This window comes from Pseudopodoces humilis, chromosome 3 (genome assembly GCF_049639895.1).
Source record: "Pseudopodoces humilis isolate 2021_Gansu_Grassland_sample_001 chromosome 3, ASM4963989v1, whole genome shotgun sequence".
In the NCBI taxonomy this organism is placed as follows: domain Eukaryota; kingdom Metazoa; phylum Chordata; class Aves; order Passeriformes; family Paridae; genus Pseudopodoces; species Pseudopodoces humilis.
Window position 1 is genome coordinate 81066353 of NC_142202.1, and position 6619 is coordinate 81072971.

The following is a 6619-nucleotide window of genomic DNA, read 5'->3' on the forward strand; positions in this document are numbered from 1 at the left end:
AAACTACCAGGTAAATACTTCAGAAAGCCTCAGCATGAAAGTAAGCCACTAGTGTTTAAAAAGGGTTACTTGAAAGTTCTCAAAAGTTTCACTCAGTTATTTCAGATTATATTTCTGAGTGCTTTTAACCTCAGCCTTGCAGACCAAATAAATAAAGATTGTGTCCATGTAAATATGTGCTCTCCTCTTAGAAAAAAAAAAAACCATAACAGATTCAAATCAAGTCTCCACTATTCAAAGAGCAAGTATTTTTCTTTTCTATTTCTTCAGTAATACCTTTGGTTTGGAAAGACCTTTTTATCTGACATTTATGGCAAAATCCAATATTCAATATTTGAAGCTAAAAGGTGTTCATCCTACTAGCATACATGCTCTACAGCAGTGATACAAATATATCTCAGACAAGCTGCATGACACAGCAGGCAGAGGACAAGACATCTATTCAGGGGACAGAGCATCTGTTCCTGACCCTCACATAGCTCTGCCATGTGACTGGAGGGGAAACGATTCTCCTCAGCTCTGGTTTCTTTGTCTGTGAAAATGGAGACAGATATTCATATCTGCTTTCTGATATGCTGTAGAACATTAATGAAAAATAACTTTTTGAGCTGTGCTTTAAAGTGTGGTGCTTACAATCACATCTACACTTTTACCTGGAGAAATTAGTAAAGCAAGAAATTATTCATAATACTCTTTTAGAAAATATACTTTCAAGTCATAACCTTTACATGATACTGCTTTTCACTGAAGAAGGTAATTGTTTGTTTTTTCAGACTTGAGCTTCTGACCATTCAGATTGACAGTTAACTTGGGATTCTGTTTACAGGTTGGGTTTTATACGTTAGTGTGAATTACTAAAAGGCCATTTATGTGCCAAGAACAGAATCAGAAGGAACAGACATGACAAGCAGCCTTTAAAATGCCCTTATTTTTGTTTCTGAGAACCTTGTGTAAAAGAAGATATGGGGGATAAATATTTTGAAAAATGTTGGCACATCTATTCAAATGTGTATTGATGCATCCTCCAATACCAAACAAAGAATTTTTTACTTAAAAATTCAGTAAATGAGTGATGTGGGTTAGGTCTGTAGGCCAGTTGAGCTCAGAGCTTAATGAAGAAGAAGAGTAACACCAATACACCATGAAGAGCTTGCAAAGAGTGTTTTATTTGGATGCAGAAAAACAAATCAAAACTAAATGAAACAAAACAAAAAAAGGGTAGGGGAAGTGTAGAAAACAGCATTCTGAATACCATCCTGAATAGATATGAGTTCCTGAATTCCTGAAAGTCAGAGAAAAGGAGATGCTTTGAGTAAGAGAACTATGATTGTCCTTTGTGATGCCAGAGGATGAAGCACAAAAAAACGGGAGGATTCAGACCTTCCAAGGTCACCTGGGTGTTCTGCCCTTCAGTAGCCTATATCCAGACCAATTTTAGTTTCATATTAGAAAAATAAACATGTCTAGCTTTTTTTTTTATTCCACTACATTGGTTATCACCAGAGAAAATTAAAACTTTAATTGAAATATTGAAATGTATATAATTATTCATAAGCATATTGCATTATTATGTATTTGTACAGTTCATTGACCTATTTGGTCAGCTTCTGCTTTTCTTTAAGCATTTGACTTACGAATATTCTGTCTGTCTGCTTTGGTAAAAGTCGATGTTTAATGCCTTTTTTGTGTTTAGGTGAGACAAAACATTTGAGTTGCAGCAGCCCCATGCTGTTGTGTTTTCACACTGCTTATATACTTAACTGAAATAGAAATTAATCTCAGATCCTACTAGTGAGACTTTGAGATTAATTTGAAATATATAGACTTCAGGGCAGGGCAATGATGGTGAGCTAAGAGATGGGCACGAAGAGGCTGCTTAACTGACATATTTTAATTCATATCCACCAAGCACTGATGTGGGGCTTTTCCTTTTGAATGGTAAAAGGCCTGGGAACCTGAAAGCACAAGGTTGTTCCTGTTTGTGCAAGGTCTTTTGTAAAACAGAGAGAATCAGGAAGCTAGAAGATGTGATCAATCTTTTTGAAGTCTCTTCAGCCACTGTGTAAGGGAAGACCACGTTAGTGGGCACACAGAGCAAAGTCACACAGGTCAAGGCAGTCCTTCTCAGAGGGCTGGGGACAGGCATGTGAGAACAACTGATACCATGCTTCAGCATGATGGAGGGGAAATGCTTCTTTATTTGGAGAACCATGGGGACATCCAGGGACCAGGGATAACCAGTCCATAAACAGATACTAAAGGGAATGTACTGTACAGCAACGACACTAACTCAATGACCATGAATGTAGTGAGAGCAGGAGGGAAATGGATCACAGATGGCAGTGAAGCTTGAGTGCCTTTTCTGTAAGGCATCTCCTATGCCTACTTTTGGGGGATGCAGTGTTCCATGGGTGCACAACAGGTAGAGCTGCAGGTAGGTTGTGTTTAAGGCAGCTGGGACTGTGTGTGGCTCTTGTTTGCCTGAGAATCTGAAAAGTAATCAGAATAACCTGCTCTACCTTTTTTGTTTATCATTCCAAAACGGGTAGGAGAAAGAGAGCAGTAAAGGACATAAAAGTCACCCAGGAAAGAGTTTTCTAGACTAGAGAGGCTATCTGATAATTTGTATCACTATTTGTTTGAATAAAACCTTTACTGATGCTTTTTTTGATGGCACATAAGCTGTGGCATGAACTTTTTTAGTGTCTGTTTCCAGTGTGCAGCCGTAACAATAAAATAAGGATATGGAAAGTGTTGCTTTACAGAACATAAAAAGCAAAATGCCTTAAAAAAGATTTTTCTCTCATGATTCAATTAAACAACACAAGACTGGATAGAATTAATTTTAAGCTCTGGATGTGAAATACCACTTTTCATATCATATAATCCCATCTATCTGTCCTATAACGGTGACAGAGAGCCTGAACTGTTTTGTCTACTTTCAAAACAAAAAGTATACAGCTTCTATAAATGGTATCAGTCATACAGCAACCAAGGGAAGAAACAGTCTAACTCGCATGATTATAGTTATATAAGTTTTGGATTTCTTTCTAAGTTTTCAGTTTTCTAAGTTTTCAGTTACTGTGGAACTGTCATCACCTGCCAAAAAGGTGCTGAGGATGTCACAATCATTTTATCTCACAAATGCCAAATGCTTCAGAGTACAGAGAACTGGACAGCCCTAATGCTATTCCTTCAAGTTTGAGAAAATTTATCCTTTGTAGATTTGACCTGACATTAAATAATCCAGACATCCAAAAGAACAGGAAGACTTCATTTTATTTTGGCTTTCTCTCCTGTCAAAATAAGCATATTAGTTAACAATATGGTGCAATGTGCTTGCAATGTCTGCAATTTTGTGAGAGATTATTAAATCAGTTACCTGCATCAAAAGTTGAATGAAATTCCAATCAAAGCATAAACCCATCCTTTTTGGGGGGAGAGGGGTAAGAAAATGTGCTGTAGATATTAGGTCAGGTACATCATGTCATAAAGAGCTTACACAGACAGTCTACTCAGGTTGCATTTCCATCTGTGATTATTTTGTGCTCACAGCAGTCCAAGCAATGAGAGCGTTACCTTCGGATTTAAAAAATAATAATAATTAAAAAAAAGGTAATTTAAAAAGAATTGTGTGTGAAATCCAACATATGTTGTTTGGGCACATTTGAGCTACAGTCAAAAAGCAGATCTATGAGTCAGTTTGGTTTCTGGTTTAAAAATGTGCCATTTTGGTGGATTCTGAAACAGATTAACAGCAAAGCCTAAGCTTGGGAGTTGAACAGCAGAAGTGCAAGCATGATTCAAATTTCAACTTTTGCTTCTGGTCCTACAGATACAGTGCAAGTCAAAAGCAGACAGAGAAGTGGAGGGAGATATTGGTCCCTGTCACCTTATTTCAATGCTCTGACATAAGGACAAATAGGTAAACTCGGAGCTGGGTGTTGAAAGTGCATGCATTTGAAATTAAGTTTCTGTGCTGAATAAAATAATGTCTGTTATTTTCGCTCACACATAGATCAAAGAATGATGATGAGTGCAGTCCTTCAAGGACCATTTCTTCTTGACATGCAATGTTGAGATTTCATGTAAATTTATTTGTGTTAATATGACTTTTTCTAAAGAAGAAATTATATTTATTGTCATGTTCTTGATGATGTTTTTGAATTTGAAATTTCCTGTGTAAATCATGTATTGATAAGATCAGGATAAAAATTACATGTGGTCTGTGTCTTTCCAGAGAGGTGTACTTGGGTCTGGCAGGGATGGAGCTGTAGTGGTCAGTGGTACCTAGGGGTTACAGAAATCATGGGATGAAAAAGAATCTGGAAAAGGCAAAGATTTAAGTTTCCACTGAGGGATTCCAAGGTACAAAGGCACTATTTACTTCATTTCACATTGTTGTACAGCTCTATGCAAAGTGGGTGCTGCCATGTGGTCCAAGGATCTGGTTTTTTCTGCTCTCTCCCATCACAGTTGGTGAAGAAACAGTTGGCGGTGCGATTCATGCCCTTGAGATGTGTTATGGTATCATGCTATCCTGGTTTTCACAGCAGAAATACTTCATAGTAGGAAAAAGCCAAACACACTGGTGGTGACAAGGCATTGCACCTTTGAAACTATGTGTATTCTTCTATTTGTAAAAATACTGCATCTTCCTAAAGAGTGTCTTTCCTCCTAGGTAGGTTTAGCAAGGATTGTGTGTATATACACATGCCAGCTTGTTTCTATGTATTTCTTCATGTAGTAGCAAATCAATGAAATGATTTATAGCAGCCAAAGCACAAATACACTAGAACTTGGTTTTGCAAGATGCTCTGATTTCACTGGGTTTATTCCAAATACCACGTACAGTTTATCTCTCAACATGCCTGAAATGTTTGCTAATTGGTGGCATTCATATTTCATGAGGGCTTGTTATAAAGAGGAAAATGTTGCATTCCCATGAATTGTGGAAACAGATTACTGGGAAATGTTAGGAAATGCTTAACCAGGCAAGATATGGAATGGAGGGGTAGACTTCTGAAGGGAAAAGAAACAGAAAATGGAAAGAGGAATAAAGTCAGTGGTTTGAAAATTCTCTTGTGAAAGTATTGTGGGTTTGATTAGCAGGGCTGATTCATGTTACTGAAATTACTGCAGCCATCAAATGTTAATACTTTTAAAAACTATTTTCCATCCTGGAAGAAGTCAAGAATATCTTTTATTTCAGCAAAATTGAAAAGGATGACAAGCATGGAGCTGTTAAAATAGTATCTATGTAGTATCATAGTAGTATCTATGTCTTAACCATGGTGTAGGTGAGTTCTGGAAACATTCTCAGTATTCTCTCTTGGTCCTGGAGCCCAGGGACCTACTGGAGTGTACTGTAGATTCTGATCCTGTAACAATATTTCTTTCCAAAGGGAAATAAAAGGATGGTGCATGTGCAGGTCATGGTCACCCATGGAGGCAGAATAAAACCAGGTTTATAAAGGAGACCGGGACCAAGTCTGCATCTGCTGTGTGGACTAGGCTCAATTAGATTGACTTTATGGGTTGTCTTTCTATGTTCTATGTTTCAGTTTGTCCACCTATTAATAAAGAGGGAGAATGGAAAATATTTGGAGATTAGTGCATTTAAAGAAAATGCACTAATCATGAGCTAGGTAATAGTAATAAGTCCTTTAAGGTGAACTTATTAATATTGTGCCAGTTTAGTTTAGTTGTCGTTTAGTTTGCTTTCTACAAAGCATCCTGATGCCTTTAGCACTGCCTGTTCAGCTGAATGGCACATGCCAACTGTCTCTTCCTCTAGGAAAATTAGTACATATATTTGTATGATTATGGAACAACTTTGCAATGTGCATTTATTTGGCGTAGGAAGAAACCTCTTCATCTGAATTGTTTTCATAAAGATTTTTTTTTGGTACGTGAGTCAATCTCAATGGGGAAAATGCTGTAAATCTTTTGGCAGTCTGGGAAAGTCTCAGAAGAAATATTTGTAATAAGCAATATTTGGTTTATATCTATTGTTGGCAACAGAGTTGCCAAAGAAAATTTCATTCCTACGACACAACCTGCACTACTATTTGCTCTGTAATATCCTGAGGACATTTAGGGTGACACAGCTGAAAAAAAACTTCTGTCAATATTGACATCTTCCAGAATTTATTGCTACGGAATGTAAAATGCACAATGTTTGAAGCTAAGGAGATTGCTTCCTCAAGAATGCTTAGAGATTTTAAAAATTGTAATAATTTCACTTGACATTTAGGTAGGTCTGTACTTCCCTGATGGGTTCAGTTGCAGTGCAGGTTGCCTGTTTGAGCCTTTTAGCTGTCGTTCGCAAACATTGTCAATAAACTGATTCAAGTAGATTTTCTTAGTGATGTACTTTCATTCATTACTACAAAAAGTAAAAGTAGGCATTAAACTTTGATTTTTGTGAGTTTATATCTAGAACCCTACTGCTGGTGTTGGCTTCACTGATAAAGCAACCATTTACAAATTTGCCTTTTTTTTTTTTCTTATTTTCATAGAAACCAAGCTGACTCAGCAAGAGATTGCTATGATAACTTTTAGACAGATAACAAAAAAATAAGACTATTTGTCTTAGCCTTCCATTTTCTTTAGATAT